The following is a 12,817-nucleotide window of genomic DNA, read 5'->3' as shown; positions in this document are numbered from 1 at the left end:
TTATTCAAATGTACTTTAACATCAACATTCTTTTAACATTGTTTAAACTGTATACCTTGTTGTACTTACATATTTCCAGGTGCCAAAGAGTTGCAAACTGTGAAGTAACTTCTATGAAGAGATGAAGTGAAGAATGGAAGGCAAATGACTGTATGTGCATGTGGTGAGTGCTTCACATTTGTTATATCACCTCCCACACAATAACTCCTAAAGGCAAACCTGCCAAATCTTTGTCACTAGGTATTTGTGATATAGACATGCACAAAAGTGATAAAGAGTTATAAAACCATTATATGCTTTGTATGATAAGCATTTTGTGTAAAGCTCATGTTGCCTTTCAGGGCCTATCCTTGCAAGTCCCTTTTACAATTAATCCATTTCAGGGAAAGTTATTCATGTCTTCTTTCACTATTAAAAAAAGTAACATTTTTAATGCTATTGGAATTTGTATCTTACTATTTTTCGTGTTTTCCTGCACTCCTACGTGGAACTACTGGGTCTGTGTTGCAAGTATGCTGTACAGTTGAATACTATACAGTATACCATATAGTTGAACAGTCTTGAGAGGTAGATTAATCTAAAGGCTTTTCTTCATCTTAAAGTAGGTTTCTGTGGCAACAATCCAGCTTACTTTAAAATAATTTTTTTAAAGCTCACTTCAAGAGCTACACCCAGTGTGGGCCAAGCTTAAAAGCAGGCAGACCCAGTGCATGAGGTTTTAGTAGACTGCTGATTCAATGCAGGGAAGTAGTGAAGAGAGGAGGATGGAGTAAATTGGTGTGCAACCCTGAACAGAAATTAGACATTAGCTTTCCCTAGACTATAAATCCTGAGGATCATGCTGTCTGGAACGTCTGATTATTTTGTGGGAAAATCAAGTTAATATTTCTTATACTTACATGTATAAGAAAACATAATAATTATTTAATGAAGGAAATAGTTGGTGGCTGGGGGGAGAAAGCTGGTTTCAGTAGTGCATCAATCCCAGACATCATTTTCTCTTAAAGGGAGTGTCACCTTTTACTTAACAGTATAGGCCTCAAGCTTCTGATTGGCTTTAAAGGGTATAAGAATTTTCTACTTTGCAATCATAGAACTGTAATAGACTAGAAAATTCATTTAATGCATAGGCAAACTGAGATGAGAGGAAACAAAACAAAACATATTCAAGGGTAACAATCTTGAACCAGAGAATCCAGGCTTCCTAATACCTACTACCATCTTCTTCATACACCAGAAATTATTCTTATCCTAGCCGAGTACCATTAGGTGGCAAGGATAAGGATGAATTTTTAAGCCCTAAAATATTTAAAGAAGAATATAAAGCACATTTTGGATTAACCACTTTGTAGATTACCAATGAATAACTTTAAATCCCAGATGATTCTATTGTATATTTCTGTACAACTTTTTTGCTCCGCTTCAACCATAAAAGCTCATGGGAAAGAAACTAATGCTAATATCAACTTAGGGTCACACATAATTAAGAACTAAGTCTTCTGAGGGGAATATCTTGTATTTTAGAAGGCCAGTTGAAATACATTCCAGATCCAAATTATTTTCAAATTATCCACAGTGTGAAGTTATACATACTTTTGAATGCTTGTACTATCACTGATCATTATAGGCTTATTAAAATGTTTATTGTGGAATTATCCTTAAAAATGATAAAAGTTAAGATAGTTTCTTTTTGAAAGAAAACAATATAAAACTGAAGTATACTGTGATAAAACTCCCTGTGATCCATCATAAATAGTATGGTTGAAAGTCATGAATTGCCTATGTCTATTTGCTCATGTGAAATAGACTGTTAAGGGTTTACTACATTAATTTCAGGCATTATTGCAATAAACTTAGATGTTTCTGCAAATAGTTTGTTTTGTCAGGACGTTTGTGAATCTGGAAAAAAAATTCATTTTTACCATCATATATAGACGCATCTTAGTATTCAAAATGTCAATACACCTTTAAACTTTTGGATATTTTAGAAGTTGTAGGTGTACCTTAAATGAAAACCTAAAACAGATTACCTTTGCCATATTATTAAAATGAATTCATGGTACTGGCAAACTCACTAGATGAAAAACCAACAAGTAAGCATATATTGTGGATACCAATTTCAAATAAATGATACTATCTCAAATCGTTCTTGCTTTGTGACAGTTTGCCATGCTTTCCTATAATAAAAGCAAGAGTTTCATCTTAACTATGCTGATAGTGATGACCCAGAAGCCTGAAGAGTATTCAGATATAGTTGTACTTGCCTGTGAAATCAACCTTCTCCTTTCAAGTAAAGCCTTGGGGCACAGGCTTAAATGTTGAACCTACTGTTCTGAGAAAAGCTACTCACATCAAATAGCCTCAACAATGAAGGAGGAGGCTTTCTGAATCACACTGTCCTCCCACATTAAAATAGTCTAGAGGCACAGTACAGGACTTAAGAGGAAATGCAACTAGTCATTGGGTTAAATACACAGTGCTGAAAGGAATTTTTAAAGTGAGGAAATAACTTTAATTAGCTAGACATTTCAGTATACTCCTATTGTCTACTCTTGAATATTCCATGTTTTTATTTTCTCAGTGTATTTTCCCTGCTACCTTTTAAAATGTTTTAATTTGAAACATTTTACATAACCTGCAGTAATATAGGCATGCAATCTTGTCTTCACCGTTGTGTTAGGATTGCTGTATTGTATCTTTGGTTTTATTGGGCGTGGTGTAATTTGGCTAGGGAAGGGAGGTACCCAATCCCTAGTAACCTTTCCTAAATCTTTAATATTAACTTATTTTTAAAACTTGAACGTAAGTAGTATCTTCCTTATCAGTCTCTATTTCTGCTTCCTGTGCAGCTGAAACTCTTCAGGATAAGTGAAGTCATCAGCGATCGGATAGGGAAGCTTAATGCATTTGGGAAGTTGGTTTGGTTTACTTGTGAATGCCCTGGATAAAATCCAATGAGGTGTGGAAGAGATAGAGTGGGAGGAGGGAAGGGGAAAATATCTGAGGAGGCTGCCGCTGTGGTAAATATTTCCAAACTGATTAGAAAGTTCATGGCCCCTCGATGAGGTCGAGATTTCAAATGTAATTATTTCATTATTTTGTACATTCGTAACACTTGAGAAGCATTTAGGCTAACTTTCTAGCCCTCCAACCTCTCAGGGCCGAAAACCGCGTATTCTGGGCATGCAGGAAAAGCGCGCTGGAATCGAGTGCTGCAGGCATCCTGGACAGTGGCTTCAACGCGTAAGTAACACAGGAGCGCTCGGACGGTGGAAGAGTGAAGTGGTTAACGCGTCTCCAAACCGGGGAAAAGTCACAGGAGCGACTATTAGGGTGGCGCTCCTATTGGTCAGAGGAAAGATGCCGATTTTAGAAGGACTTTCCTGCTGGCTGGTTCACAGTGTCCCCGGGGAGCGAGCGCGCAGCAGGGGCTGGTGACTTGGTTTTCCGAGAGTCCTAGGCGCCCCCAGGCAGTGAGCAGGGATCCGCTGCTCGCGGTGTTGTCTTCATTTCGTGCAATAAAGAATTGTCATTAGGTTTGCGTATGGCATGTGCCGTTACCCCACCGTAAAACTAAAATTAGCAAAATGTCAGGAATGGAAAGATTGATTCACCAAGATGCAATTATCATTTAAAAGTGCTTGATTGAGGTACTGATGTTCAGTGATTTATTCTGCATACCATATACATAATTAAAGTAGTGTAGTGGAGTAATTTATCAATCTAGTTGAGACTGGAGGGGTGAGGAGCGAATTGCTGTACGTTTGTTTTATTAAAATGCTCCGAGGTCTAGTCCCGCCCCCCTTTTGCAAGAGTGAAACTGATGATTTCTCCAGCTCACGAGGAGAGAGTCAACGGTTTGGGATTGTGAGGGAGACAGAAAGACAGAAAGGAAAGGCAGAGCGAGGCAAAGGCAAAAAGCAAGGACAAAATAAAATAAAGGAGAAAAAGAAGACCAGAGGCACTTCATGGTTGGTGCTGCTTAGAACCCCAAGCCTGTGTGCTCGGTTTTCCCTGCCACCCCCGCCTCCCTTCCCAATATCCTTCCACCACTCCCCCCCTACCCCCGCCTTTTTTACGCGACGTTTCAAAGGCTGTGAGCGGCTCTCCTTTTCCCATTCGTCTTCTGTCACTTCCTTCCTGGACGCAGTTTTCTGGACGAGTCTGGTTACTTTTAATCGGCTGGCCGCTGAGAGCCACTTTCCCCTCCTCCTCCTCTCCTTCCTCCTCCTCCTCCAAGTGGCCTCAGCTCGCGCGCGAATGCGCGTCCCCGCGCGCGCCTGCCCCCCCCCCGCGCGCGCTCTCCCCGCGCGCGCGCATACACACACATCATCTCCAGCTCTCTGCTTGCTCTGCTCGCAGTCACAGACACTTGAGCACACGCGTACACCCAGACATCTTCGGGCTGCTATTGGATTGACTTTGAAGATTCTGTGTGGGTCGCCGTGGCTGCATGTTTGAATCAGGTGGAGAAGCACTTCAAGGCTGGACGAAGTAAAGATTATTGGTTTTTTTTTTCTCTCTCTCTCTTAAGAAAGGAAAATATCCCAAGGACTAATCTGATCTGGTCTTCCTTCATGTAAGTACCTCTGACATTTCTCGAGGAAAATAGAAATAGCCTGAGGTATTGTCTCTGAAATCTGCATCAGTATATTACACAGCACTGGGTCTATCCCTGTGCCTTTTTGGAGGCTGAAGTTGAGGGCTGTTGTGCATTCTTTTCGTTAGATTCCATGATTTCCTTGCCTTTTGCAAAAAGTAACTTTTTAGATAGTCTTATCCGTTTGCCATCAGTTATTGAAATCACTCCTGACTTGTTCTTGTCACATCAATGTGTTTAAAGTTTCATGAAGTTAGTTCACATCATTAGCATGTTTGATATGGTGGAGTGTGTGGAGCCTGGTAGATTTTAATTTTTCATGGAATGGTCTTTGACCTTGAAGTACGTGTCTTAAGATTCAGCCTTTAGTTCACCGTGGAGAGATGCTCCTCTGAGTTCCCCAAGACTGATTTGCTTTGGGTTATGCTTCCGAGCTGCTAATTCTTGGGATTAGTTTGAGCTGAAGCATGGCTGTCTGTCAGAGAATACCTTTGTGCATCTCCTTCTCTTACCAAAGTGCTGGCTTGATGGGGGGGGCTTCTTAATTGGTGTGGACAAAAAGTAACACCCTGGCCGTGGTAGTCTATACATTTCACAATTAGTGTTGGCATTTCAGCACAGGCATTGCTGCTTAGGTCAAGTCAAATACATAGCTGTTTTAAAACAAACAAGGTTAAGTCACTTAAATTGCCTTCTGTTTGGACTTTGGATGAAAGTTAACAAACTCAGTGATAAAGTTTGGCACAAAGGAGGTATATATAGATATGGCACAATGTTTATGGTATTATTAAATACTAAACAAGTATTTATATTTAATATTAATGTTATCTCCTTCCCAGAATATGGCTATTAATTCTTAAAGGAAATTTATATCTCAAACATTTCTGACTATTCTAGTTCCAGTAGTTATTTTTGGGGAAAAATTATTTTTCTTCACAATTTAGGAATGTGTGTCTTTTGTAGGAAATACCTTTATATGTAAATGCTGACAGTATAATAAGTAGAATTGGGCTGTCTGCCAGTTCTTTAACTGGTTCTCAGTGGAGAACTGCTTTGACACAAAGTGGGTTTTACTATTGTGAATCTGAAACTAACTCTAATAGTAACTGTCTTGTGAAATGGCTAGTGACTGCATATATTTTCTAAGTGCTATAAAGGGAACTCCAGCCTCCTCATTATACCAGCTGAAAAGAGTGACCAGCCTCTTCTTCACTGGCACCTTGCAATGGAACCGTGGTTGCAGAGTAAAGATGTTTATGTAGAGTGTAATAACTTCAATCCCTAGAGGCTTGCTAAGACATGGAAATGTGACCACCTGTGAACCCCGTTTAACCTCTGAATTGAGTACTAATTTTAGCTTTAAATAGATTAACAATTTCTAATTTGAAGATAAAACATCTTATTTAATTTTTAAAATAATGTCAGTTTTGGCTAGTCTTTAAAAACATTCAGTATGTGTCAATATGTTACAAATAGTATTTCTGTTTCTTCATCAGTTTGGTTAAATATAATGCAGTTAATAAACCATAGTACTGTCCCCCAGTATACACATGAAATTATTTATTAAGTTAAAAGAAGTTGTAGTTCTAAAGCAAGTGGTTCAGTAATTGACAGGTAAAATGAAATATACATATCTAATCTATTTCAAGAGGAAAAATTTTCTAAAATATCTTCTATTTGTAGGAAAGTAGATTTGGCTATATATTAGAATTCTAACTCAATTCTAAAAGTTTCTGTCAAAACAAACTTTAAACTCAATATTTGTTTAAAATATGATCCACCAGTCAGGTTAAAGACATGATAGTTAGCAGTTATCTTTACTTTAAATTTTACTAAACTCCATAAAAATCTACTGTTTTTTTACTAGTGTAATTCACACAACTTTGAAGTATCTGTGGCATATTTTCCAGACTTCTTATTGAAGACAGTATTTCACTTCATTAATTATACTATTTATATGCCCATTCTCATGTATGTATGTGGAATATAGTGAAAGAAAATATTAGAGGTAACTTTTATTAAATAATAATTTTTCTTCAGTTAAATAAAAAATGGATACTTTAGGATAAAAAGTCAATCTTCCACCTTTCCTGAGCTATTCACACTTTAAAAGTATGCAATCATGTATATTAACTGTTCAGCATAGAACCATATTCACATTAAATACATGAAATGTAAATAATAAGAACTTTACTGAATCTTGCCTCTTTTCTTCTTTGTAAACATGTTCAATTTTCAGAATTCGAGGAGAATGGTTCATTCCCATAGAGAAAAAAGGCTACCTAATGATTCAAAATTGAATCCTGAAAAAGCATCGTGTTTTATATTTTTCAGGTTTCTATTAATTTCTTCCTTATCCCTTAGTTTACCAAATCAATAACATTACATTACAGCCAAATCTTTTTCATAAGTGACTCATTACGTTTAAATTTCTTTTAAATAAAAACAAGCTAAATAACTTCTTTGCCTATGTTAATATTATATTTCAAAACTTTCTTCTGTTTATTGTAGTATATTTTGTGGTTTTATTTCCCAATTCTACGTGCGGTATATCTTGAGTCTTTGAAATCTCAGAAAGTGACAAAAAATGGGGAAATATCTGTGCAGCAACACTTGTGCTACATAAAACAACAACAAAAAAAATAGTTACTAAATAGAAAACCCTGGCTTCAGGGACATGATTCAAAACAGCATGGAAGAATTTTATATGCAATTAAGGGTCACAGTGTGGACTTCAGAGAGATTATCAATAAAGTTCTACTTATTTTTCAAAAGCACATCATCTGAGAAAACACGGCAAATTGATATCTAAAATTTATAAAAGTGCACATGTTCATTTTACGAATAGAGCGACTGCCTGGACACAATGCAAAGATTGACTCACTGATGTTCAGCCTGTGTGCTGCACGTGGAAGGATGGGTGATTAAGATCCCCGTCCCCAGCACTGTACATTAATCTCATGGGCGCGTGGATTGCCTTGCACTCAGCAAAGCCTGACTGTTCACCGAGATCTGTCATCTTTAGGAAGTCAAGCCAGATTACAGAGGCGATTCACAAAACCAGGAGCGACAACAGGGTCTGTGCACCTTACAAAAGGCGGATTACCCAGTTCACGTGTTATTTTGATAGGTCAAAGATGAAAGCTGATTGTTGGGAAATGGCAAGACACTCCAATTTCAAATGATTGCTAGCTAACTTACCACAACCCTGTTGCTTCGTCATTATCAAGAACCATTCAAACAGTGGAAAACTCAGTTTTCAAATGACAAGCTTTAAATATTAAAGTGAGAGAAAAATGTCTTTTTTATACATGTCTTCATTGCTTAAATTTTAAGTTCCATTACTTCTTTATGAACAGACATCAAGTTCTGGCTGCTTATGGGAAGCAGTTATTATAAGGCTTAATTGCAGTAGACATTTTCAGAGGCATTGTAGAAAGCACAAAACAGAATTTGCCAGAAATAAAACATACACTCATGGTATTGAGAAACTGAGCAGAAAATGCATAGTAGTCAATAGCCGTTATGTTATTCTGTTACCAAGTATGTTCTTCATAAAGATGTGTAATTACATAGTTATAAATCCATACATTTGAAATAAACCTTTATAGGTATTCATTGATCAAATTATATATGTTTCGTGAACATTATATAAAGATCATTCTGTACAACAAAATATGATGTTTTCAGAGTTTATTTCAGAGAATAAAGTTTGGTTTGCCTAATAACATTTTGAAAACACCAGCTTCTTACACATCCAACTCTACAGTAATTTCTTGCTTCTTTAAAAATTGAAGTCCTTTTTTACCCAACTGATGCCTCCTAGTGTTTCACACAATAAAACACTAATGAGTCATCCATAAATGTAAACATTGCATTTTCATTGCCTACATCTTCTGTGATACATAAAATTAATATTTATGTGTTTAATTTTCTGTGCATTATAATAAGATAGGAAATTCTAGTGAATGAGATGTTTCATATGAGTGGATTTGTGGCACGCACTTGTAGGTTTTCTTTGAACATAACAATATCTTACTAAGTTTTAATAAGTTTATTATCTTCAGTTCCAGTTTCTATATTCACTATTTATGTTCACTCTTATTCCAAGTGAAAAGCATAGGAAGAATAACATAGCTTCCATTTTCTAGGCCTGGAAATTATATGGTTGTATTCAGTCGGAACTATCTGATAAACAAATTGCGAAGGAACTAACCATTTAAACACTAAAATATCTTAAAAGAGAATTAAAAATTTGCCTACTCTGTGTCTTGACATTTGCAAATTTCTTTGTAAAAGTTCAATAAAGAAAAATAGTTTTTAGAAAAAAAGTAAAGATAAATGCACACACTTCCACTTTATTAGAAAATAACAATACTTACCTTGAGAGTATATAATGTTACATAATTGAAGGAAGACTTGTTAGAACATAACTTCTCATGACCTGCAGATTGTCTTAATGAGGTTGAAATTAGTGGATACCAACTTTGGTGTGAGTTTTCTATCATTAGGATAATGAGTGTAGACTTTCGATATTCTTGCACTTCTGTGATGTCAAACCGCTTTCTCACTCTACTTATGCAGATGGATATTTTAATTTCTCAATATTTTTTCTTTAAAATGTTTATGAAAGGAAAGTGGCATTCCCCTTATGGGTCTTAAATTCAAAGGATGCACTCAGAAACCTGTAACATTTATGGGCCTCTTCCTGAATTGTCATACAACACACATGTGCACAAAATGTTCACAAATTTCTTCCATTAAGACAAGTGTTCTGAGAGTCCTGACTTAGATACTAGCCTGAGTGAATGTGATCCATTGTTATTACCTGTATGCATATGTGTCACTTAGTTCTCTTGGTTCAAACACAGCACGTTTTACCAATATTTAACTCTCATTTAAGATTCTCTAATTTGGTCAATCATACAGTGCTAACACAATTCTGTGCATGTTGGACACATTTCAAAGAATGTAAGGGGGTGTATTCCTTTCGTTCAAGAAAGCAAACATGTAGAAAGGGGTGGACCTTTCCCACAAGAGGCACATTTCTTCCCTTGGAGAATTGAAGCAAATATGCAGTCTGTAAGTGAATAACAGCATGAGAAAAAAAATAATTTGTAATGGTCTGCTGTAGTTACTGAGCAAAGGAAACTGTCAAGTTTTTTTTCTGAAAGCAATTATTGATAACCCTTCTCACATTGAATACTGGAAAATGTCTGAAAATTTTGTAATTTTAATATTTAACTTCTATAAAGTGCACTAGAATTAATTTTGCTCAAAACAAGTATTCAATAGTAACTATTTTACAGATGTATTTTACTGAGGCATAAACTTAGAGATAAAGGAGCTAGAGGTACCCATTCCTTCTCTCTTTTAAGAATGAGTAGATAGTATCAATGTTCTTTTATGTTAGTTATTTTTACGTGTGCTAATAAAGAAAATTCTATAAAAGAGAGTACCATTGTAAAAAATAAGATTATTTAGAAAAAAGATTATTCAAAATAGTATTATCACATTTCTTTGTATGATTTTAATGTTAACTGCAGGAAAAAAAGCCATATTCTTATTAAGATGGATGTTATGTGATACCTGCTCTATAAATCTGTGTTTTGGTTTCAGGTGGTAAAATGAGGAACATTCATTTGTCATCTCCATAATGCATTTGTTTTATATAGTCATTGTATTGGTCAAATTAAATCACTGTATTTATTTTAAAAATATAGTGGCTAGTGTAAACAAAATTCAAAGTACACATAAAGAGAATCTTTTGAGGACAATATAAAGGAAATTGGTGATAATTACAAGCAATAAAAACAGTAAACCTGTTACAGGCAGATTTCTGCAGGAATCATTACTCTTTAATAATGCAGACGTTATAGAGACTTTATTAATTCTTAATGCTGTAAATTTGAAATGAATGGAACAATGTTGCTCATCCTGCAAGTGGTTGCTATTCATGAAGAATGACAATGCAGATCTTCTAGTAATTATTTAAATAAAGTACCTGAAACTTGTTTTTAGAGACTGGAGAAACTGATCTCTGAAGCAATCCCTAGTGAGAACCTGCTTTTTGTAAATAGCATCCTGAGCGGGGTCTGGTTTTCTTCTTGTGTCTTGTTGTCATAGATAAGATGCACACGAAGAATTCATATATATTGTTTTCAGGTACTACAGATCTCTAGCATGTTGGCTTTTAAAAATGACTGATATGGTCCTTTGATAGAATGCAAAGTGTTTTTTTTTAAACAGCTAACAACTACCTCTCTCTTTTTTTCATGTCTGTGTTCTTCCAGCAAGTTAAAATGATAAGGAACAGAATGCATCTTTTCCCTAAATCTGAATATAGGCAGCTTTGACTTAGATATGCTTATGTATTTTTCAAAATCAGAAATAGATTCACTAATGTAAATATGTAAGGGCAGACAAGGAAATTAGTCTAGTACTTAATACAGTAAACATAACTTTTTTTAACCTTCTAATTAATTGTTGACCATGCATGAGGTGTACAACCAAGGCTTATTATGGAAAGCTGGTATTATTGCTTAATGTAACATGAGGGAATTGGGATTTCTTTAAAGTAATTTTGAAGATGTGATTATTTAGCAGAAATATTCACTGGAGCATTTTATTTTTAGAAATCATGGTCACACAAGGAAGCCTTTATAGGACCGACTACCTAATTGCAGTCAAAATCCCTTTAATGAATGAACACACACACAGAAGAACACACATTTTAAGAATATAATGCCCCTATATTTCTTAGGTTTTTGCCACATTCTTTATATTCGAACAGAACATACGTGTCTAAGCAGATGTTTTAAGTTATATCCTTCATGGAGGTGAGTCTGTAAATGTCCCATTTAACTTAAATGGCTTTGTGGGAAGGTAGTTTGAGCAGTTTAAAAAGAGAGAAACCCTGAAGTTACTATAGTTTCAGCTCTTTCTTTTTAAAAACAGTAATTACCCTCAGGATAAAGAAAGTGAAATACTCTTTTAATTCTTTGTAACATCCAGTTTCTAAGGTAGAGCTCTGGTAGAGTTTTATTTTTGAATATTCAGCACAGGTACTGGCAGCAGGGCTACAAACTGAAAACTTGCTGGCTGCAGACCAGATACATGCACAGTGCCACATCATAAACTTCCCCTCTTCTGCCTCGGAGTGATTTCAGCCCCAAGTAATGTCCTTTTTCCCCTTGCGTAGGCTAAGGAGCAGAGGGCCTTCTTCCTGGGTAGTTACTTTGGTAAAGAAAAAAGCATAATGTTTCCCTTCTTTAGCTTGAAAATTCAGCCTCTTAAATCACTAAGACATTAACTGCAAAGTGGATTCACTATGTTACCTTTTCCTTCCCTGTAGTAGTTTAGAATGCATGAAACAATAGGTGTGAGATAGAAAGAGACCTCTTCCCCACCCTCCTCCTCCCAGCCCATGCAGGCCCAATCAGATGTCTGTATTTTTTTGTTGTTGCTTTGCAGAGAAAAATATAATGGTTTCTTTTCAATGAAGCCTGTGCATTATATTCCAGCTATGTTAGGTCATTTTGTGATGCAAATTAATGTTGTGTGTGTTTTTTGGTACTTATCTTGGGAAATAGCAATGTTCCACCACAATATGAGGCACTACAGTAATTGTTATTGATACACACACTTTTAATGATTGCTAGGTCAAAATACAAAGAAAAAAATGTGGACTTTAGTTTTCGGATTTGGCTTATGCTCTTCATTTGAAAGGTACACTGTAAGTAGTGTGCCTATTACCATGCAAAATAAATCAACTTCCAAATATCTGCATTAATATCCTTTGCATTTGAAACTGTAGTCTGAAAGCTCACACTTCTCCTTGTAAAATAAAAAATTGTTAAAACCAGTCTTTAATTACCAGTTACATTTTCAGTCATTACCAATGTGATTTTAAAATCCTATTAAAAATAATTTCTAGCTGCCATGGTTCCTTTCAATCATAGCAGAATTCTCATTTTGTGTGTGAAGTGGAATCAGATTATTGCCAGCACACCCTTCCAAAACTAGCCTTCTCTGATAAAAATGTATTAAGTGGGAGCCCTAAGTAGAAAGTGCTACTATATAATAAACATTTGTTTCAATTTTATGTTTATACTAAATTATCAATTTAGCATTATACAAATAGTGTTTAAATATTAGTTTAGTCATTAACCCACTAAACCAATTGTTAACTGCCTATATAAAATTTACCAAGTCAGA

General features: G+C 35.6%; 1 protein-coding gene across 14 annotated transcripts in view; it reads left to right on the top strand.

Annotated features, from left to right (window-relative positions):
* MEF2C (myocyte enhancer factor 2C) overlaps positions 1-12,817 on the top strand; it is a 163,206-nt gene that overhangs the window by 15,787 nt on the left and 134,602 nt on the right. For 5 of the 14 annotated variants that reach the window (XM_036020519.1, XM_036020517.1, XM_036020518.1 and 2 more), the window contains exon 1: positions 4,324-4,579. The gene's annotated coding sequence lies outside the window, so the exon portion shown is untranslated. Of the gene's footprint in view, positions 1-79; positions 164-4,316; positions 4,580-12,817 lie in introns of those variants that run through there. The other 9 variants (XM_036020509.1, XM_036020508.1, XM_028529124.2 and 6 more) reach the window with 7 other exon arrangements.

The sequence above is a fragment of the Phyllostomus discolor genome, chromosome 3 (assembly GCF_004126475.2).
Source record: "Phyllostomus discolor isolate MPI-MPIP mPhyDis1 chromosome 3, mPhyDis1.pri.v3, whole genome shotgun sequence".
NCBI lineage: Eukaryota > Metazoa > Chordata > Mammalia > Chiroptera > Phyllostomidae > Phyllostomus > Phyllostomus discolor.
Note: the sequence above shows the minus strand (reverse complement) of the source record. Positions and strands in the feature narration are given on the sequence as shown.